General features: G+C 38.8%; 1 protein-coding gene and 1 long non-coding RNA gene across 2 annotated transcripts in view; both read left to right on the forward strand.

The window, feature by feature from the left end:
- LOC122521273 (UPF0489 protein C5orf22 homolog) overlaps positions 1-24371 on the forward strand; it is a 443816-nt gene that overhangs the window by 176009 nt on the left and 243436 nt on the right. The window lies entirely within an intron of this gene.
- On the forward strand, positions 11556-12154 carry LOC122521285. The gene is made up of 2 exons (XR_006304730.1): positions 11556-12043; positions 12120-12154. It is a non-coding gene; the product is annotated as an uncharacterized LOC122521285 (long non-coding RNA).

Consider the following 24371-nt stretch of genomic DNA (forward strand, 5'->3'; position numbering starts at 1 on the left):
TTGTAAATCTTTTTCAGATATCGATATTAAAGATTTAAGAAGATTATTTATAATTGAACGACTGTTCGATTCATTCCGATTTCCTTTTGACTCTTTATTACCGAATGATGGTACCTATACTCGTGCGAAGTTTCTAACGAGCTTGAAATTCGATCGTAAAATGGTCGAATGGAAAAAAGATGAGAATCGGTTTGCGGTGGAGAAAGAGTGCAAAATTCACGAGAAATCTTCGGACTGGAATTCGATCTCGCGGTTACAAACAAGATTTTGAGGAAAGTTCGAGGAAGAGAAGATTCGCAATCGCTTTTCGATCGCGCGTGCGCTCATTCGAGTTCAAGGTGGATTGTAAATATTGGCAAGGAATTCGAGTAAGAAGTTTCGAGTCGATGCTCTCTCCGATCCGGATCATTTTTGCTGGTCCAACTTACCGAGATCTCTTTTTCGACCAACCATCGTTCGGTTCGTTGGCCTGAGTCGAGTCGATCAGGCACGTGCACCTCGTCTCGAACATCTCTTTTCCTTTCTAAAGATTTCTCTAACTCTTGCAATTATACAGAAAGAGAAAGAGCACAATTTTACTTAATGGAAGCATAACTTCCTACGAAGAAACATGCATTGTAGATGTATTGTAAATGATTGCAATCGTAAAGCAAGAAAATTACGATATGTATATGTATATACCTACATATAAGCTGTTTATAGGCCAAAGCAATTAGCTTCACTTTAAGTTTTTGTTAAATATTAATACGAAAGCATTCGAGAGAGAGAGAGAGAGAGAGAGAGAGATTTAATTTTAATTTTATATATTGAATATAATTTTCTTAATAGTCACAGGTTTAATGTCATTATATGATCAAAATTTATGTGACCGTTAAGTAACTTTATCAATTTTTTTATGTTTTATTATCTGGAGATAATCAATTTAATAAATGAATGATTCGTAATAGTGACAAAAAAATATGAGATAACGTAAGAGAGAGAGAGAGAGAGATAAATTCAGACAGTTTGGTAAACATTTATCGCCGAGAGGTGTAAGAAAAGCAATTGGTTGGTTCGCATAAGATCAGACGATTCGATTCGGGTAGGCTCGTTTCGGTAACGAAGCGTGATTATTTATGCAAAAGCGGTACGTCGTAGTGCTCGTCGACACGGCGAACTGCCAAGAGAAGAGCACATAATAGGAGGGAAACGAGGAGATTTTCGTTCCGTTGCTTCTCGACATTGTCGAAGGTCGTCTTTCATTTTGCAAGCTTTGAGAGAAAGAAGAAACGGATCCTACAAATGGTAGAAACGTGGGCCGTTCTCTCTTTCCTTCCTCTCTTCTCGTTCGTGTTTCATGTGCAACCGATTACTCAACGTCACCGACGTAATTAGCATAATAATATCTGTAACTCGCGGTTGCAACGGTAACTAATTACCATCGTATTAATCAAGGTATTCGACGCTGGAGCTCAGCCAATCCCCGCTAGCCGCGATGTCAATCCGATTTATATGCGAGATATTAGAACGTCGAGCCGCCGTAGGACGTGTCTCCCATTAGAAACCTTAACAGACCGTCTAATAAACCTATTCAAATACTTCCTAAATATAAAGTATAAGACGTTAATCGGTTAGTTAAATACCTAGACTGAGAATTCGAGATTCAGTTGAGAAAATACTCGATGGAAATCGATCGAGTCCACCGTAATTTTCATTGATCCGTTCATTGATATCGTTCTACCGTAATTTGTACCTTAATGTCGACGCGAGCATGTAACTCAATCTTATAGCTACTTTTTCCTAACTTTCTTAGCTAAGTAGATATGTAGTTATATATGTATATATGTATATATCTATATGCCTTCCATTTTCAGGATGTTAATTTACCTAAACTTACATCGAACATTCAATGAGACATCGTTGCATGTACACTTAATCGCACGATTGTTCCAGCAGCGTAAATCGAGAGGAGCATAATTTCCTTAACGTAGGACGGTGCAGCGAAGCGCTCAAAAATATAGTCATTCGGGATACAAATAGTATTCGAGTTCTAGAGTCGAATTTAACTCCAATTTCAAAATCGAAATTTCAAATCAAATGCCACGTTGGAAGGAACATTCTCTCTAACCGAGCGAGTCGTACGAGACGAGCTCGTCTTTTAAAGTCGTCGGCTGATTGGACGAGTTGCAGACAGGAAATATGAATTTGCATCGGTCAGTTTTGACGTCGTCTTTTCACGTGCGCGTCCCAACGAAGTCGATGCGTCTTTGATTCGGTTGATTGAACGAGTTCGAGTCATCGATCTTCGTACTTCCCTTTTATCGTCCTGCCACTCAACGAGCGACCTACCCGTTACCCCCTCCTCGCATTCTTCTTAGCCCGGACAAGTAGTTTGCAATTAGCTTTACAAGCTGCAGCACCAACAGCAGCAAACCATTCTGGCGAACGATAATAAGATAATAAACAGCCGATCGTGCGGATCGTCATCCTTCGATTGCTGCCTTCTTTCTCCTCCCAATGAGTTACATGGTCTTCTTCCTGCCAATGTAAGAGCAAGCAAGCAAGCAAGAAAGAAAGAGAGAGAAGAAAGACGTAAACGATCCGACAAATCAATTTTTTTGCCACGCCGTGACCATGAAAACGCATAGCGACGACGAATGTTTCGCAAGTCGTTCAGCGTTGATCGAGAACAGAAGTCATCGAATGAAACCTCCTCTTCTTCTTCCTCCTCTTACTCCTCCTCCCCTTCCTCCACCTTCTCCTCCTTTTCCTCATCCTTCTCTTACTCTTCTGCGTTCCACGTCGCCTCGATGATAAACTCGAAACATTGCCATGCCATTTGAGCTGCTCTTTATATGGATCGCTCGTTGTTCCTTCTTTTTTCTCCGGCGAACGATTAAAACTTTTTCTCGAGGCCTCGCTTTCAGATTTAGCGCTAACTTTTTAGAGATGATGCGACTGTGAACATATTATAACTCGGTTTGTTTCACAAAGTAAAGACGATAGTACGATCATTATCGTGAAAAACGGTGATGTCTTTGGAAAAGCCGCTTACAGAGAGAGAGAGAGAGAGAGAGAGAGAGAGAAAGAGAAAGATCTACGAGGTCGATTCGAGGAAGTATTTCATAAACGTTTCTCGTTAAACTGGCCCGTATTCGCTTCCTACGTCTTCCTCTTCATCTCGCAGGCAGGCCTTTCGTTTTCGTCTTCGTGCTACTCTTCATCTTCCTGAGGCACGCTAAACCAGTTCAGTCGTGGAACGTAAATATCCGTTCGTTATACCAGCTGGCAGCTAGCCCCTTCATCTTTTACTCTCTGTCGTCTTCGTCTTCGTGGAAGCGCATGGCACGAATTTACAGAACGTTGCAAAGCTCCCGGTACCATTATCGTGAGACTACGAATATACATTCGCACCCGCATACCCACACACACGTGCACAACGCGCGTTATGCATGCGTGTCTGCATGCGTGTCTGCATGCGTGCATCAACCAACATCTACTACCTTTACGTGTGAATTTTCCGTCACACGCTAACTCTAATATCTATTATTCCTTTGCGTATTTCCTTGCCTATGTAAACTGCTCGATAGATGCACACGAACATCGTCTTAATTATTCATTATCTTCATGTCTTTCTATCTACAGCAGACAAAGGTACGGAGAACAAATGGTTACGCCCACGATCGAGCCTGAGTATTAGGTAACGATTCTATGCGCTTGGAAAGGTGATTCCTGTCACTCGTGCAGCTCGAGGCCACTCTCGACTCTCTTGCTTGCATTTCCAAACGATAAATCAAGCTCTCGATTCTCTGTCTCTCTTTCTCTTTCAAGAACGATTCCGTTGAAAAGAAAAAAAAAAAGAGACAAAATAGAAAACGACACCTCTATTCCGAACTTACAGTGAATGAGGCAAATTGTTTATCTTTTCATTATCTCTCTATCGATTATTATTCACACGAAATGTTTGACCAATAAAACGAATAGGAAAAGATTTTGATTGTGTAAATCGATTGAAATTCGTGTATTCATAAATTTTGATTACGTTTGTATATACGAAGACGTTGAAATAGAGGAAAGAGAGTATAAAAAAGAACGATCGTAAAATCGACCAAGAATTTCCTGTTTGTACTTCAAGGTCTAGGAATTAGAATTCATCGTATCTTCAAGTTTTAAAACTTTCGAATCGTCGTCCCACGCTCGAATCTTTCATTCTTCTTTCATATCTTTACCTCTTTTTCCTTCTTCTTCACTCTCCTTTCTTTCTTTTTTTGTCTACCGAAGAGATTAGAGTTTACGTCACAAAAGACATATACCGAATCGAAATCCAACTTTAAAGTTTTCTGAGCTTTTGGCACGATTTAAACTCAAACTCGAAACAACTTTCCACCGTTTCGTCGTGGCTTAATACCGTGAATTAGTCACAGTCTAATGACAAGAATACAAGTCTTGATCTTTTCCTCTATCTTTCTCTCTCTCTCTCTCTCTCTCCTTTCTCTTTCTCTTTAACACTTTTTTCCACTATTTCATCATAACGAACGGATTAGGTGATAATTACAATGCATTAAATATCGAGATTATTCACACGATTAATGTGCCATTTAATCGGCATTACGTCTATTGTTAGATATTGTATTGCATTGAAAGAAGCAATAAGTGCTTTTCTCTATGATCGTGCTTTTCTCCAATTTAGTGTAATAGTCATTAACGCGACTACCTCGAGCGGAACTATGTTTCTCGGAAAACTCGCTACGATAGGGTTGTAAACAGTTCTCTCCTGAGCGATCTCTTAACGTCCGGCGTGAGCGTATTCGCCTCGTTGCTTCACGGTTTAACAAACTCTCGACAATTTGCCGATTATTTATAGTCAGCTAGCATAGCCAGGATCTCACTGGCGAGAACTTTCTTCGTGATTCTTTTCTTACCTTGTAGAATATATTATCGTCGGAGTCTCGTTAAGAAGTCTTCTAAAAGATCGTAATCGTTTTAAGTTAGGAAATGAATATCTAGAATCACCGAAGACAACGAATTACTCGTTATTTTGAAGAGCTTGATTTATATTCCTTTCGATCGTTTTACGAGCATCCACGTCTAGTTGTATCCAGTTTACTAAATCTTAATGCCGATTCAAATAGAAATAAGAAGAAGAAGAAGAAAAACGATCGATAGAAATACGGTAGAGTAAGATTTATTTTCTTACAATTACCCATAGAAGGACGTTATACGATTGTATAGAATTTGCGAAGTAGATATAAGGGCAAACGGATAACGGTCAAAATCTTTTTTCTTCTCGACATTTTTTGAGTTGTGTTCTTTGACCTGAACACTACGCCGGCACCTATGAACACTACGGAAGAAGAAGAAGAAGAAGAAGAAGAGGAAGAAGAAGAAGGAGAAGAAGAAGAAGAAGAAGGAGAAGAAGAAGAAGAAGAAGAAGGGGAGTCTTTCGGTATAAATAGCTGAACTGAAAATATCACGAGAGTACACCACCTCCAAGTGCGAGAACGTTTGATGCAGAGAAATGGGCGAGGTAGAGTAAAGAGAGACTGAGAAGAGAGAGAAAAAGAGAGATAGAGTGAGAGAGCGAAAGAATGAGAGAGTGAAAGAGTGAGGGAAAAAAGGAATGACACTACTCAAAAAGAAAAGAGAGATAGGGTAGAACGAGACAATGCACGGCGCAGGCAATTATATGCGACGAATGCGTGTCGTTGTGACATTGCGACGACGAAGAAGAAGACGAAAGCGCGTGGGGCTTCTTCAAGAAGTCTCAGAGGAAGGTCGGCACGGTCGACGAGACGAGAAAAGGTTTGCCTTGTGAACCGAAGGAGAAAGAGAAAGATAGAACGTTAAAAGGAAGGACAAAGACGGTCCTCTTGGCGCCAGTATTATCTCGCTCCAGACAAAATTCTGACGGCAGTTCGGAGAGAGCAATTTTTAGTGGGCGGTATTGGAGTGCCTACTCAACCATGGGACACTCCTCCACTTTTCTCTAACGATGCTAGACGTTACAGTGTTTTATTCCTAGATTTTAACCGGAACTTATCTCCCGTCAATTATCTCCTTCCAATTGAATAGGAAAAAAAGATACACTTACTCGATAAATACTTATCTGCTTTTTTACTTTGATTATTCTTTCTTTTTAGGATGAGTTTATTATCACTGATTTGATATAGATTCTTATTTTATCAATTAATTATAATAGATTTATCGTTATGGGAAATAATTGTTGAAACCTTTCTCATACGTGTTTGCGTTTTGATCTAGAATCATTTTAGAAAGAGTAAGTACGTGGCTATGATCCTTTCGTTTCTCCGATCCCGTGCGAAATCGATAAACGAGTCTCGTGACTTTCTACCGACTCTCATAGACATACTATATATTCTAAGGTGGCTTCTAGAACCTCCAGATACAACGATTACGAGATACATACTTTCCAGACGATCGGTCATCTTCTTCGCACGTTACAGATGCGGCTTAATGGTGGCACATGTAACTGTGGAGAAATCACGAACGTAAGCCTTGATGTGGTGCACGTCCTTTATGACAGCGAATCACGCGATGCTTCGGGCTAAAAACGATATCAAAAATTATCCTTACTCTCAGAAAAAGAGAGAGAGAGAGAGAAAGAGAGAGGGAGGGGGGGAGAGCAACGGACGCGGTATTATAGCTTTCGTAACTTGATAAAAAATCTTTCGCTGTTGGTAAATATCTTGACTAGCAATAATATGGACTATGCTATGTAGCACCTTGCGACATTCAGTGGGACATAAACCTTTCGATGATATTTTTATATTCCCCATCCCAAATAACTTTTATTGATAATCAATTAAGAAGATTAAATAAAGTAGTTAAAAAATTTAATTGGAAACGATATAATCTTCATACCGTTCGTTCCTTTATTCAGTATTATGTGCTAAATTGCAAAGGCTAATTTTCTTTAAGCTCTTAAAGCAAACGTTCGCTTTAATGAGAAAGTATAGAGAAGGAACTTTCGTCGGATGTTGAAAATCTTGTAGAATCCGTTGGAAAGTATCGTTGATCGCGAGAGAGAACATTGGCGTGTATCGTCGCTATATCAGAGATTCTAAAAGAGGATGCTAAAAGTAGTAGTAGAAGGCATCGTCCTTATACCCTCGTTACTTCGAAAGGCGAAATTAGCTTGGCTCCAATTAGCGTTCGCGATACCAGAGATGGTGGTGCCTGTTTGTGGAAGCTGAGTTGCAGTTAGTTCTTCCTCCTCTAGTAGCGAACGATGCCACTTTGGGATGCGCTTATTATCTTGGTCAGGCCGCGATGTTTGGTCTGAGTCGATTAACAAAACTCTTGAGGCTGTCACCACTGGCTTCCTGCAACGTTCGAAGTTGAAGTACGAAATAGGTATAACACGTGTCGTCTATTTGCGATGATCTCAGCTTACACGTGTTCTCAATTTGTCGTTACTGAAACATTAACGTCGTCGACGTCGCTGTTTTCATTTTCGAAGATTTCTCGTACGAATTCTTCGAACCATTCCTTTAGAATTATTCTAATAACGAGATGATAGATTTTCCTCTATTCTCTAAAGTAGTCTATTCACCTCGTAAAATGATTAAAACTAGAAAAATCCTCATCTTCTTTCATCTAAACGAATTTAATATTCAATTTACTTAGAAATAAATTCATAGACTCCTATGATAAAGGAATCAGTCTCAGCAGGACTTTCGTGGAAGACGTTTTATTCGGGTCGAAAGAGAAAGACTGAGAGAGAAGAATTCTTAGCTAGGAGAGGGACAGCGTTAGGGTGAGCCAAACAAATGCGTGCACTTAATTCACATTAGACACGCTGCTCGGACGTCTCGAGAGTAGAGAAAAGAGAAAGATAGAGGAAGAGAGAGAAATAAAAAGAAAGGAAGAAAGAGATAGATAGATAGATAGAGAGAGAGAGAGGGATAGAGAGTGAGAAGGGGAAGGAGAGTTGACCGCAGGGGACGCCTTCAGCTCCGAGCATTCTTTTCTTCGTGGGGTTTCTCGGACCGACTCGCTTATTAATTTCTTAATTAATAACACCCATGACTCTTCCGCCTCGACATCGAACCGTCGTCTCTTCCTTCCCCGTTCTATATTGCGCGTGACTCTTTCCTCGGGAAATCATTTTTTCGATCTTATTCACCTGGAATAACCGATACGTTACGACATCCGTGTTTCTTCCTATAATTTATTGTACTGTTTGGTCATATCGCAATTTTATAAGATTATTTTAATAAGAACATCAAAAAAGTCACAATACTCGCGTACATAGTATTACGTACTTTTAAATCCTTTAAAAAAATATAAGAAAATATAGATATAAAATAAATAATAATAAAAAAAATAAATATAGTATGCAAGCGTATCAAAAAGAAGTCATACCTTATCAAAAAATCACGAACAAAATAAATTTTATCAGTTGACAGGTGCAAGCAACGATTCAAGCTTTGCGATAAACTGTGACGACGACGAGGAGTCGTTCGTCCCAAGGTCGTATCGCGGTACTTTTACACGATTTATCTCGTCGGCAATAAAGGAGAAAGTGGTTGTGCGCCGTGTAAAGAAGGAGATGCACGGATGAAGTTAGTTAAAAAGAGTCCGAGATACGATTGAACGAGCGAGTGAGATGGCCGCTGATATGTGTGTGTGAGTGTGTACGGGCCGTTGCCACGACTCGTCTCATTGTGCACTAAATTACGGCCAATTTACGGGAATTTTTGTGCCTCCGCCGTAAACGAGGGCAAATCAGGCGGATTGCTCGGGCTGTTGACCTCGTACCAATAGCGACCCTCTTCTTTCTCTTTCTTTCTTTCATTCTCTATGTTATTTCTTTCTCTCTCTTTCTCATTCGTTCGTTCGTTCGTTCTCGCTTGGCAGTCGACCAGCTTTCGACCGTAGAACGAATTGCCACGCAAAAATTCGGATCACGTGGCCGATTGAAAACGTACAAACGATTCTTTGTCCGCGAGCGTACCGATGTATTGCCGCTTTCGCCATCGTCACCGCCTTCATTCAATACGAACGTTTACGGAACTAATGTGGGAATAATGAAAGAACTAGCCGTACGACCCATTCGCAAAACTTGAAAATCCAAGCTTTTTTACATTCTCTTCTTAATAATTATAGTTTTTCTATATATTTTTCCTGTCCCTTTGCTTTTTGTTTGTTATTTTTTTTTCGATTATTCGAAAATTCGAAGCAGAACGACGATGTCTCGCTCGAAAGATCGGATCTTCGCGAAGGTAGATAATCGCGGGGGACGTCCTGCTACGAGAACTATTAAATTTGACAGACCGAACGAAATGGCTCGCGCTTGAGCGCGCCAAATAGTCCGTTCATAATAAGCCGGCTCGTAATTTCCCCTCAATTAGCGCTCAGCGACGAGTTACGAGTTAGGACTTTGCACCTCTTTCTCTCTCTCTCTCTCTCTCTGTTTTTTATTTTTTCTTTCTTATTCTTAGTAACTTTTTTTTTGCAACTTCCTGACCTTTCTATTATTCTTATTTTTTTCCTTTTTTATGGGAAAAGAAAAGAAAGAAAAACTAAAACCGGAAAGATATAACACGATAGATAGAAAAGAGACGATCTTTTTCAAAAGTTTCAGAATTTCTTCCTAACCTTCGTAAAGAAAATATTAATAATAATAAAAATAATAATAAAAGAAAAAGGTAAGATAAAAGCTCTCACCTAGTCTAGAAAGGAGATTTCTTTTTTTCCACGGATCACGAAACGACTGTTGGCGTTATTCCAGAAACGATCGGTTTTGCGGTATGCAACTACGACCGAACGGAGAAAAGATAGGAAAACAGGACAAAAAATAGATAATAGAGTAAGAATGCAAGAATATTGGTTATAAAATTTGGAATATTTTCGAACAGGTGTCAGTTCATTGTCGTTGCGGTCATTATCATCGTTTCGTCGTCGTCTTCGTTGTCGTTGATGTCATTGTTGGGCGTTGGGCGTTTCTCTTCGAAGGCGGAATTTTAATCGCAATGTCGTGCTCGTCAACGTAAACATTCAAGGGGAAAGAGAAAAAAAATAAAGGGTGCAGGAACGGAGAACGTACCATAGAACGTCCTCTCGTTCGTCGACATTTTCGTCATCAAACGAAAGAGCAACGAAACGCTTCGTCGATCTTGCGTTTCGAGACGAGCAGACGACGTTTCGTTTTAGGACTTAGGTACATAGAATGTATAGCAATCGGTTAGTTTCTCAGCTTCTTTGTAACGTCTATTCGAAGTCGTCTGCCAGCTGTTATTACCTCTTCTTTTTCTTCTTTTTCTTCTTCTTCTTCTTCCTTCTCGTCTTCCTCTCTCGTTATCCTCTTGCCTAGATCATTCCCAAAGCGTCTAAACCCTTACTTTCAGTTCTTCCTTTTTTTCTTGTCTTCAACTTCTCATCTTAAACGTTAATTCTCTGAAGCTAACGATTACTTCTCTTCTAATTTCCCCATTTCTTCTTCGGTTGTCATCTCGCTTTTGCCAAATACATATAATTCTATTCGTTCAATTTCATTGTATATTATTATCTCATTGTCAGAGACAAAGTAAAACGGTAGCACGAGGAGAGTGGACGGATGTTATTTCTCTCGAGAGAACAGACTTTCTACATTTCTACGTACCCAAACGCCTACACCGCCATCATCGAGGCAACTCCTCCTCTTCCTTCTCCTCCTCTTCCTTTTCCTTCTTCTTCTTCTTATGCTGCTTCTGCTTCTTTCTGTTCTTTTTCGAACACATAGTCGTATCTTTCGCGGCAGTAAAACCGGCGGCACTAAAGTACAGCGTGCTAACGTCAAGTTTACGTTATACGGGCCTTTCTACACGTGAAATGAGAGACCCAGGAAGAAGCTCTGACGACCTCGTAACTCTATCAAGAGTGGCGACTTGGCAAGCGTTCACAGGGTTACTTTGGGTAACTCGCCGATGTATACCAGCCTACCCTGTCGTTGCACGCTGGACGGATCTACTTTTTTCTTCTTCGCGTGTCCTCCTTTTCGATCTTCTTCCTCTCTTCTTTACTTCATCTCCTCTTCATCTTCATCCTCATACTCTTCGTTCGTTCGTTCGTTCGTTCGTTCGTTCGTTCGTTCGTTCTTCCAAAGAGGATACTCGAGACGAAGGGCGCGTCAACCTGCGTGATATCCAGAAATTTTCGTGCGCTCGAGCAACTTCATAAAAGTTTCTCGCGCGGTTATCGCGATCGGAGGGCGAATAAAGTAACTCGATAATTCGCGCCTCTCTAACCTCGACGTCTCTTCCTTCAAAAGTCATTCGCTTACGATTCTCGCGTCGGCGATCTAAATGAAGCGACGTTTCGACACCGACCTTCGACGCTCGTCTCTTTTTCGTCTTCTTTCCTTTGCCGTTACTTTCCAAGAGGTATTATGTTATATCGAGTCAGATAATGTAACCAGCCATTTTCATTGTAAATAATATTATTTCAGAAACAATATACTACATATATTTATACATTTAATTATTATTAAATCGATTAGGTAAGCTAAGGTTTTTCTAACTTCAAACGAGTTTGAGAGTTTCATATAATTGACTTACAGTGTCTCTCAGATCAGGTCTTCTCCCGATCGATCATGTTTTTAACAAAATTACGAGGGCCGAGTTAACGCGAGAGGAAAGTATTTTCTTGAACTCAGTCCCGGCAAACTCGCTCCGTTCATTCCATCGCTAATGTTCCATGAAACCCGTGGCACGCCGCTCCCGCGCGAATTAAAGAGTGAAATATGTTAATGGAGTTCTCTCTCGAAGAGTGCGCGCGCGCGCGCAAGCGCACGTTAGCAAGCAACCCAGGAGGACCGGATGGTATCTTGATTAAGGTGTCTGGCGGACGTTAGTCATTCCGAGCATCTCCAGCAAAGGCAGGCAAGCAGGCAGGCAGGACCACGAAAATCTAATTTTCAAGAACGCAAAGTGAAAAACGTTCTTCCCACGAATCGTGGTATCTTGGCGTTTGCCGCGCGGAAAAAGACATGGAAAAAAAGAGAGAAATAGAAAAGAGAAAAATCTCGAGATATCTCGACGGGAACCTTGAAAAAATTTGATCGGTAAAGAGAATTCTAAATAGCGTTGTTTGTACAACCGATACGAGATGAATACAAGAACGTTAAACATTTTTTCAAGGGCCTATCGTTAAAGATCTTGACCTTGAACTGCAATAGAAAGGAAGGAGAAGCAGCGAGGACGCGTTAATTTGATGGCGTCTTATCGACGAGTAAGTAATATTTTTCTTCCGATTAAAAGAATTCAAGTAAGAAGGAGAAAATAAGAGATACATATCACATGTATATCGAGCAGAAAGTGAATACGCCTTAGGTAGCATCGACTCGTCGTCATTTGCCTACCTTTAGGCCCTCCTTCGGGCCTTCCTTCGAGCCTTTCTCCAACAGACGCTAATTGAAAATACGCCGTAAACGTGGCTGCTATACTGGCTGCTAATTGAAAACCCCATCGGCGAAGTCGCATACAGTAGCCATTCGAAGAGGGCAGAGTGCAAGCACCTACCCACATATACACTTATGTACATATCTACGTGCGTGTACATACACGTCTTCTCCTTCCCCTTCTCGTTTTCACTAATGTTTCTCTTTTAGTCGCCTTTCGAATAAGGAATAATGGTCTGATAATTGCCCAGCTGCCAGAGAGAGAGAGAGAGAGAGAGAGAGAATTCATGCGTAGTACGCATGCTTTGCGCTTATCTCGAATTCTCGAACGCGTTTTTTCTTATTTTTACGAGATATTTTCTACCGTTATTTATTTTTCAATGATTGTACGCTAATTGAAAATACGACGATGACTGAAATACAGCATTTTTGAGACATACAAAGAGAGAAAAAGAGAGAGAATGAGAAGGAAGAAAAGATAATTTTAACTCTTTTTTAGGTGTGAAACTTTTATACGATAGGAAAGAAGTTCTGTAGAAACAAAACGAGAAACTGTAGTAAAAATAGTTCAAATAAAATATAGAAAAATAAATATAATCTATTAGCACAAAAAAAACTGAAATTGGAAGAGTGACTGAAACATTTTAAACGTGTGAACTACCTCCACACATTGATTTTTATTAGGATGATTTAATCTTTTGAGAAACTTAAAGACTTTTCATACTTTCGTTTATTATTGCTCGTTAAATCTGGCGTTTCACGTCACCGTAATCGAGAAAAGATCAATCCATAATTTGTTAATGAACCTGATAAAAATAAACTTGAGAATTTCCTAGTTTAAAGATTCCAGTATCGATAATATCGCGTCAGCTGGCTTGATAAATATCCTATTCTCTACGTGCATACTCATGCGGAATGTCAGAAATTCAGGAAAGAAAATCAAGGGTCGTAAAATTTGCTCGTTCGCCAAAATAAAAGTTCTTCTTCTCTTTTCCCCTCTATCCTATTCTCTAACAGTGTACTTCTCTTTTTTGATTCCGTTTATGAGAATCCTGTTGGATCGTCTGATTCCACTTTCCTCCTTCTCTTTTTCTTTTTTGTGATCCTTCGAGTCTCTTTTTCTAGCTGCCGATCGAGAATAGATATTCTTGGGAAAGCTTTGACGACGAAACGACGATTCGCTCGTAAAACAGCTTCTCCTTATCGAGGCGCGTAAAATAAATCTAAGGATATCGTCAACGATATATGCCTGATACATACGCATACTTTTCGAATTTAGTTGGTGTCCCTATCAGCTTGCCAATAACATCGCAAATTAAATAGCAAGGACTTTCAAGTGTTTTTACTTATCGAGAAAGAAACGAATTTGCAAAAACCCTTAGAGACCTCTTGATACCTTCAAAGATATAAGTAATAAATGTATTCGAAGTTTGCTTATTAGCAAGGACGATTAAATAGTGAATACGAACTCACGAATAATCATAAAACATCTTATTGAGGCAGATAACGCGCGGTAGCTACAAAGATTATTTCCTTAACGCTTGAAAAAAATAGAAAAAAGGAAAATATTGGTCGGAAAGACCCCCCCCTACTAGACAAACGCGCAAGTTAAATGTTACGTGGGGGAATTTTACTATTCGATAAATATTATCTGGTCGTTGCCGAGAGAGCAGAAACGGTTACAAGCGTTTGATCATAAATCAAAATTCCAAGTTTTATACGATAGGTTTACGCAAGGGAAAAGGTCTTTCTTTTTATCTCTCATCTTTTTCAGTTTACATGGACATCGAAAGATTTAAGCGTTAAATTGTTCATTAAGCAAGGCCTCGGCTCGTCGTTCTATTATTTTACTTTTCTCGGTAATTGCCGTCTCCCGTACAAGCCTAGATACACTCCAAGAAATTGTGACGTTCTTTTGGCACGATTCAAGTATCATTTTTTTCAAGTATATCCTGGGCTTTATGCCAATGTCGGACCATCACCTGGTGTAATTCACCGTGAGACTATTCGTTACAAACTTTGATACTAATTTGCGTCTTTCTTATTATCTACAAGTCTACGATCGTCTCTATAAACGAAGAGCTAGAGAAACACGGAGAGAAATGTCTCATTTTTAAATTATAGTACGTTTCTACTTATAGTACGTAAGTATAATACACATAAAATAGATCTCTAGAATGATTAAAAACAAGTGCTGTTTATCTCCTTTTTTCTGACTGTTTCTTTTTTTTATAATCTATAAAAACAAAAAGATAGAAGCCCAGTAAACATCGAATCGTTGTTTTCGTAATCGCGAGAATACCGAAAAAACAACAGCATATTACGATTTTGTGTAATGAATCGTGGACTTATTCATCGATAAGATTAAGACCCGATCGTTTGGTTTGATATTACTTTCCGAAACGTTAATTAGAAATAACATACGTAAGAGCGTATTCGCTTCGACTTCGATTTCTTTGCTGACATTTAACGTATCGTCACGCGACAAAGCAACAACAGCACCGGTCTTTGAAAATCAACGAGAGGCTCGTTGTATGCATCAATACATACAAGCATACACAGATTTATTATAGTATTATTATAATACTTGTGTCTATCGAACATTTCACGAAATAGTTAGAGAGCATCGATACATAATACAAAGATAGCGAAAGGTGGTGTTAATTTATTCAAAGGACTCCTTTGGACGTGATACCGACTAAACTGTAACGTGCTATGATCGAAGCCCGATCGACTCTTCAAACAAGAAAGGTTAAAGTAGCGGTGTGCACTACATTGGAGTTAAGTAGCGGAGATCGTTTCTCGATCGGTCGGTCGCGCTTCTGAAAGGCGTTAAAATGGCTTCCTCGTTAATATTAATTTGTCTTGCTTAAGCTAAAGCCAACGTGTATATGTCTACACGCATAGGTATACATGTGTATTTACATTCCAGGGAGGTATCAGGAAATCGTTGTCAGGGCACGCAGAAATATAATCGTGCACGTATCTGCGACACCTCTATAATACTACTATAACATTCAACTTAATTCCGAGGGTGAGGCTTATGAGCACGGGCAACAGGTACATGTCTAAGCGTGACGGAAGTCGAACATCGTTCCTGAATCTCTAATTAATGCTACATCTATTCAAACGACTTTAATGACGACGTATGGAGTTAATAAGAATATATGCTTCGAATTGATTGGATACTCACCGGAAATGTTCGATACCTGAATCAATTTTTCTTCTCTGATTTTTCATCGCTATAAACGCTTTACACCTTCTCGATGGCAAGCTTTGTAAGTTCTTCTCTCGATATGCTCGCATACACTCTTAAGTCGCGTTCATCGCATCATCGAGGTCTGTTCGCTCAGCGGATATGGTAATGTGCCGTTGCTTAACATATGCAGCGCTAGCGCACTGAGCACGTACAACAACGGCTTTATCATTAAAGGTAACACACCTCGCTCCGACCACATCATATCGACTGAGGAGTAAGTTAAGGAGGAGGAGGCGGAGAAGGAGGAAGAAGAGGAAGACGAGAAGAAGGGAGAATGAACGGTAATGCATTCGTCGTTATGTGCCCACCTTGTACGTAAATATATTCATATACACACGTATCGTATAGCACTATATGTAGGTATGCGTAAAGGGAGTTTAAATTGTCCTGTTGCTGTTACAATCATGATTACTTAGATCGATCAAATTTTCCTTTAGCGACTTTACGATTTTCTTTTTAAACAACAGAATATTATTTCTTCCTTATTATAAATACTTTATTAACGATCGAGATGAAGAACAAAGATTAATTATATTTAGAATAATCAGATTAATAAAAATATTATTGAAAATATCAACGACGTGAGTTCGTTTGTTTAACGATTTAAGTAGCTGTTTACATCGTGGATCACTTTCTATACCAGACGTGTTTTTTTCTTCGAACTGAGTCTTTACGACGCGCTAGAGGATTCTAACGAAGTGAAACTCGGCACTTTTAATTAATAGGCCGCTTGGGCGTTGATCGAACGCTTTAGAACTGGTAACCCTGTTTATCGAACAAACGAGGCTATTCACTAACGACAAGAAGTGCACACAAATGTTTTCCATATGCCTTTTTGTTCGATTATTAATGCTCATGTCTCTTTCTACTCTTCCTCTCCGTTTCTTTCTTTCTCTCTCTCTCTTCTTCTCTCTTCTTATTTTTATCTCCAACATGCTCTTGTAATTATTATAGCAAGAAGAAAATGAAAAAAATAGAAAAGGAAAGAACGAACAAATTTTTACTCCAGAATTCTCCGGTAATGACGAGGTTGATGTTAAATCGAAATCTTGTTTTACCAGTGAGCTTGTGTGATTCCAAGTTATTTAAATTATATCTTTCAAATATATGTACGTATAATATATATACACATACACACAGATATATATGTACACATCAAAGTTACGAAATAAAAAAAAAGAAGGCGTTTCGTTTCAATCTTCGACATTATGATTTTCTCGTTCCCGATCGCATTTTAATAAGAACAAGTTATTATAAATAATAATTGACGACAGTCTCCCTTATGATAAAACCCTTCATTAAATCTCTCCTCGTAGTTAACAAATAAAAAGTGATTAATGTCGTTTCGCTAAGACAGTTAAAAAAAGGAAGATAAAAGGATCGGACTAATGCCCTTAGGAATTGAATAAAACGGATAAAGAAAGAAAAAAAAAATGCAATGGCAAAAGATCCGAAAAAAAGAACTAGGTCAGCCAACATAGAATCGATCGTCGATAGATTGAACGGGCCGATGTAAACGTCTCGATGTGATGATGTGACGTGATAACGTTAACTAAGATTGTTATCGTCTTCGACTTCAAGCCGCGAGTTGGTTCGGTCTGTCACCGACCTTTCCGGACCACCCGGTTGATCTTTCTCGTTGGGCCTTTTCCTCCTCACTCTTCTTTCTTCTCTTCTTCCACGTTTTTTTCTTCTTCTTCTTCTTCTTGAGATATCTCAAAGATCCGACAGTGCGATATCCTTACTCTACAGTTACATATATACATATATGTGTATATATACTTAGCAATCGCTCGTTTCAAGTTATTCCGAGTATATAAGTATACATATGTATCTAACAATAAGATACTTAATGAATCGCATGCAAAAATAAATCGTCGATGATCAACCAAAAATTACTAATTAACATTTATACTAATTTTAGTTATGCTTCATCGAACAAATCCTTAACGAGAAAAATCAAATTTAAAAAAAAAAATAAATATGCTTTTTATTAATGCTTTTACATATTATTATTTAAGGTTTTTTTATAAAATAATGACTAATAAATTCAAAAAGTAATACGAGCTATAGACAATGTAAATTAGATAAAATTTTTGGGCCAAAAGTGTACTTAGCTACTTTTCATTAAACATAAACGATATATAGTAAAAAGATACGTAAAGTCAAATCTCTTTCTCTCTCTCTCTCTCTCTCTCTAATAAACGTGCGATTCACATTACCATGAAGACATCAAATAATCGGGAATTCGTATTTTAGGTTCTTCGTGGAAAGTTGAAACGAGCAATTTTTTCGAACAAGTAGCCATTATTTTACGTGAGAAAAACTAATATACAGGGACGTTCAATTCTGCTGAGTCTAGAGTTGTTCGTTGTCGGCCAGTTTAGCAAATAAACTCGCTTAGCGTTCATATACACGTTATAATGTGAACAGGGGGAAGAGATTTCTGACGTGCTTGGCATACTAAAGACCGAGATGTTTAAACGAAAAAAAAAAAGAGAAAGATAGAAAGAGAGAGAGAGAGAGAGAGAGAGCAAGAGAGTGAAAAAGATGAAATGTTTTGGTGCATATTCTCCTGTTGGTTGAACTAAAAACACAAGAATTCGTACGTCAGAACGTTTGAATAGTTTCTCGTCGATCATGTCGTTAAAAGTACATAACTATGAATCGTTGCTATACCTATAATCGATACAACAATCTTTATTTTATTCGAACTTTCACCGTGCGTGCAAATGGAAAAGTAAAGGAGGGGCCGAGGTTGGCTCGAATGTTCGAAGAGGGCGGATCTCTCGCGATCGGAAAGCATCGCAAAGCTGTTTCCTGTATCGATAGTATCGACATTACAAGGTCCTCGATGTATCTCTCGTGGACGTCGAGCGGTCGGATAGCACAAGGAGATAAGAGGCACGTCAAGGCGCACATAACCGACGATTCGCACCTCGCGTGTGGGAACGCGAATCGTCGTCGTCGTTGTCGTCGTCGTGGGTGTGTTCCTTTTCGCAAAGCCATCCCCTACCCAAGCGAGAAAGAAACAGAGAGAGAGAGAGAGAGAGAGAGAGAGAGAAAGAGAAAGAAGTCAGGATTAACGGAGAAAAAATCGTAATCGTGGATACTACGTGCAAGCTACACGCTACGTCGTTAGCCAGAATTAATGATTTGCATCCATGAACTCTTGTTGAAAAATTAGCTGTGAGAGAAATGAGCCTTTAAAAGAGAAAAAGAAAAAGAGAAAGGGAAATTTATATATATTCTATGCTTCTTCATTTCAAAATGTTGTATCTAGTCTGAGCTAATTTCGAAGGACGAAAAAATAGTTTCGAGCGCGGGAACCAACCCACTAGGAAATTCTCGCTTGATTCGTTTCTCGTTGATATCGGCGATCTCTGGGGTTCCTCTTGGCAAATTAAAGAAGGGTTACTAGAAGAAGCTAGCAAGGATCAACTTCCAAGCGAACTAACTTCTATCTTCATAGGTTCTCTTGTTTACCACCTGTCATATATTCTGTTGGCTCGGGCCTAGAAGGTTATTCGTAAATCAAGCCTTCTTAATTTCACTACTTCCTCTTTTCGTTTTTTTTATTTTATTTTTTCATTGTTTTGGCGAGAAGGAGAGAGAGGAAAAGGGTTGAGCTCTTACTAATCTACGACTCGTCTTACTCTCTTTTTCTCTTATATTGGACCTTGCCACCCTTTAAAGAGCATCCTCTATTCCATGGTGCACTTTGATGCAACGCGCGAACCAATTAACTTTGCTTTCGTTTATCGCTGGAGTCCTCGGAGATCGTTCGTCGGTCTATCGATCTCCATGGCTGATTGCCACCTGTTTCCTAGACGAGAAGGCATGATGCCTTTCTCGTGAGAGTTTAACGCGCCTTCTGCGAAGTAGTTCTTGCTAAGATGAAATCTTTATGAGAGTAAACGAGCGTGTACGAAAGACCAAGCGAGGAAGAAAGAGAAAAAGATAGAGATAGAGAAAGAGAGAGCGAGAAAGAGAGAGAGAAAGAGGGGAGAGAGAAAAGCTTGTTACAGGGAGGAAATGAAACGCAAGGATATTTATCATCATGAAAACCGTTTTCCGTGCGAGCGGCAGGACGTCTTCTTCTTTAAAGTTTTGCGACGAACTTGAACGGCGGAGGTAATGCGAGATGTTTGCAGATAGAAATACCAACCTTCACGAGGTTCATTGGAAGACGCTTGGTTTAACGCCATAACTCGTTTCAACGTAACATCGATCTTCTCTCTTCGTGCAATCTCTTTTACCGCGAAGCTTATCTCGTCACCTATTATATTCGATTAATTAATAAATCTTTGGTATATAATCCTGACATTGTCATTAATGACTTTATTTGCGATGTTTTAACGCTATCGATTACGGTAATAGCTATTTCGAGTATAAAATGATATAAACACGATGAAAGCAAATCGCTGTAATATTAAGTTAATATTTAACTTAATATAACATTATTAATAACGACTTTATTTGGTATGTTTTAACACTATCGATTATGATAATACTTAACTCGAAAAGGTAAAATCCATTTATCGAAGAAATCTACTGATAACTTTACGAGGAATAAACAGATAGTATCGTTGCAAATAATTAAGTCCCACAATCGTTTAATAGAAAGAATTATAGTCATATGGTAGAGATCAAGAAAAATCAACGGAATAAACACCACCGTTTAAGTAGAAAACGAGAGAAAATCGTATTCGACGGTAGGTAACAGATGACAAGCAATAAAAGAAAAAATCTTATAGCCGGATCGATACTAATTCATCTATGAACCAATAGGACTCACTTGGATCACGACCGTAAATGTCATTCGAAAGAGTTGTAAGATCCTGGATTTATACCTATCGCCGTTTTCATCGTAGTCTTTTATTTTATATCTTATATCTTAAAATATATAATCTTATGTTAATGTCTTCTTTACTCTTATCATCAGCAAGACAGCAAGTCGTAACACCTTAACTACTTTATTCTTGCCCGTATCTATTAGAGAAAAAAGTTAACATTTTCGTTTCCTTGATAACTAGAGCAAAGATAGAATCCTTTACCTTCTCTCCCTTTTTCTCTCAATTTTATCTTGACACTGCTACTCGGGGTATTCACACCTGCAAGCCCATTATTACGTTTACCTATAATTTGTCGTCACCTATCACAGGATAACGGCGCAACGGAGGTCAGTAATTAACGTAGCCAGGGCAATGACGTCTCAGCGATGGCGCTACGTCACGTAGGTGGCGTTAATCGCTGCGAAAAAGGCGGATACGGCAGGTGCCATAACAGCTGCATGCGTATCCGTGGAAAAAGCGAAAACCAGTTGATCTTGTCCTCGTCGTTGCTCCGAAACGCCCACGTTTCTCTTTTCTTTCTATCCCATTCTCTTTCCTTCTTTCTTTCTCTCTTTCTCGCATGAATCAGCTGAGGCAATTTTCCTGCTTTTGTCAGCAACGTTGCGATTTGAAACATACGACTCGATGAATATGTAAAACCTTACCAGAAGGTAATGGAATTCATGAAACCTTGAATAGCTCTGCGGTTTAGAGTTCATTTTTTCTTATGCTTAAAAATATTTATATTCATAAAAAGTAGTTTGCAATTAAAAGCTTTGTTTTTTGTTTTTGTTTTCTTTTTCTTATAAAAAAACCAACTAGTCCCAAAGCTCAATCAAAAACTTCATAGCTCGATTAGCTCGAACGAACACGGGAGCCGTTATAAGATGATATCTCCGAGGGCTATAACCGTAACGTAAATCGTTCATCCTCTTTGGAACGGCTAAGGTGGCGAGTATCTCTGGAGACTGCTTGCTGCTTCTCGATCATCTCACTCCTTTGCTCTCTCTCTCTCTCTCTCTCTCTTTCTCGCTACGATAAATACGCGTCGATAGATTCGAAGTTGAAGCAGGTCGGCCGGCCCAACAAGTATCGGCCCATCGCGCTATCCTACTTAATTTCTTCTTATCGGACAATACATTATCCCTCGATGGTATCTCGAATTATTAAGGAATAATGACGCCATTTGTAACCGATGCGAGAAGCATCTAGAGAGGAGCTACGAAACAAGAAGGAACATCCAGGAGAAGGAAAAAGAGAGAGAAGAAGAGAGGAAAATGGCACGCCAGTATTATTGCTGATTGAAATTCTTCGTGGCCTGAGTTGACTCGCCGTGCGTATCGTCGGATTGCGCGATCAGTTTACGTTCCAGCCGTGGTATTGCGCCAACCTATCTCTTTTTTTTCTTTCTTTCTTTCTCTTTTTATTTTTTCTTCTTTATTTTATTTCTCCCTTCTCCTTACCCAACTTCTTCCTCGTCTTCTCGTTTACAGTCCCATGTTCGTTGGACCGAAAAGTCACCTTTGCCCGCTCGTAAAAGTTCGAAATTAAAAGTCAGGATCAAGGTGAGCCTTAGCTTCCGACACTTGTTCTCGATCTACGTAGACTTTTTTCGTTGTCCGATTTTAATGATCGTTTCCTTGATCAATTTTAATTTAAGTATGGTAATATATAATACCATTGATTCACCGCTTAAAGAAACATTAAGATTCTTAAGAAGTTTTCGAATACTCGATTAAAGCCTCGATATTTAAAATACGCAATCATATTTATCGTTTCCTTATACATATTTCACATTTAGGAAATAAAAGTCAGAATCGTAATTATGTCCGTTAGATTTTAGACTTCGTACGTTTATACGCATGCGTTCAGCAACTCCATACGACGCAGTTAAATCCCGCGAAGGTCACATTTTTAAACGACTGCATCATCATGTTGACAGTCTTCAACGGCTAAGGATAACAGCGATGATTATAAGGCCTCGTAACACGAGGAATTCCAATGTGAGAAATGAAACGTTCGCAACGACGAATCGAGATGTTTCTTAAGATTCTTTTTTTTCTTTTCGAAAACGTGTCCGAAATAGTATAAAGATACTCAGGTTATCTTATGAATCATTCGATAAGATAATATACCTACCGAAACATTTTGAAATATCTTTCACATCTTTACAAAAAGATAGTGTTACTCTTAGAAATAGTCGTTTCGATGTAACATAGAAAAAGGGTGAAAAGAAAATAGAGAAGACCACACACGACTCGACTCTTACTTTCATCCTCTTTTTTTGGGATCATAGGACGAGCATTGAAGATTGCTTGTGCATTCACTACATACTTACGTATGTACTTGTTTAACCGTGGGGCTCTTTTTGAGAAACTGTACTTACTTTCCGATATAACAAAAGAGAGATCGTTGAATATCAGGATGGAAGGAGAAAAAAAGAGAGAGATAGAGAGAGAGAGAGAGAGAGAGAAAAAGAAAGAATAAAAGAGTCAAAGGATGGAACTCGCTAAAGCGTGGACGTTAATTTCAAATTTTTCACGGACGGTTCGATCGGTCTTGTCGTCTCTATATCGATTCGATTCGCGCGCATGTTGGGCCCGCCTAGCGAGAAGAGCCGCCTTCAGGAAGCGAACATAGAAATTTATAGCTGCCTCGAGGATTCCTCTTTCTCTCTCTCTCTATATATCGTTCTCTATCTCTTTATCTTTCTCCCTGACTCCTTTTAAGCGACGACAACAACGACGACAACGACGAAGACGAAAAGGAAGATAGCCTATGTTTCTCGAGCAGCGTCGCTAAGGTAAAAGAATGACGAAAGAAAATAGCCTGGACGATTGTTTAGAGAGGATGGGGGACTGGGCTTTTTAAGAGCGAGGGCGCAGGGAAAGGTGTTTGTTGTCAGCCTTGGTGGGCCTCTAAGAACGGGGGCCCCGTATTGTTGGTAGGTGTACCGCCTGTCGCTGGCCACTGATTCATTACCGCGCCTTGTAATTCATCATTCCGCTTCTTATGTCCCAGCATCATTGCCCTCCCTTGCTTCTCTTCTTGCCTATCATTCTCTTTATCTTTCTCTTTCCTCCACATGCATATATATTAGACTGTGCCAAATAAATCGACTATTTTTTTTTTTCGGTCCCATATCAAAATTTCGTTGAGAGTGACGAAAAAAAAATTGTGTCAAAATTTGAGCCCTCTATCTTCATTTTTCAGTTAGCGCTCGCTAAAATAAGAATTTTCGCAAAGAAAAGTTTTTTTTCACTTATTTTTTGGTTATAGACAATTCAATATACCAAATATTAAAAAACCCTTGGTATGGTTTTGTAGGAAATTAAATTCTCTACAAAGATGATTTTTTATCGAACTTAAAAAGTCAACAGCTTTTTTTTATAGCTGATTAAATTACATTTCGTTCTATAATTTTCATTTTTAATTATTGATGAACACTTATTAAACTACTTCCTAACGAAAAGAACATACTAATGCAATTTTTCTAGGAATATTTATGATCTAAAAAAATAGTTTTTATGCCGTAATGAATGTAAATACTGTTGAGTAATTTATATTCTTTACTTTTAAAATAATGAATTACATGTCAATTCTATTTTTTTTTGTTTTTCACCTTATTGATTCACACAAAAATTCGGTGAAATTTTTCTGTTTACAGTGAGAATTGCACAAACCTATGATTGTATAAAAAATCATTAGTATTTTAATAGAAATAGAAACATTAATATAATTATGATAGACACAAAACAAGAAGATTTAAAATCATTCGGCTCAAAAGATATAAGTGATTTTGTTACTCAAAAGTCGATGGTTTTATTCGAGAAGTTCGGTTTATCTACAAGTTTTCTTGATTTACCTGTAGATCAATGGGAATTCAATGACGAGTACC

This window comes from Polistes fuscatus, unplaced genomic scaffold (genome assembly GCF_010416935.1).
Source record: "Polistes fuscatus isolate 324 unplaced genomic scaffold, CU_Pfus_HIC Scaffold4, whole genome shotgun sequence".
NCBI lineage: Eukaryota > Metazoa > Arthropoda > Insecta > Hymenoptera > Vespidae > Polistes > Polistes fuscatus.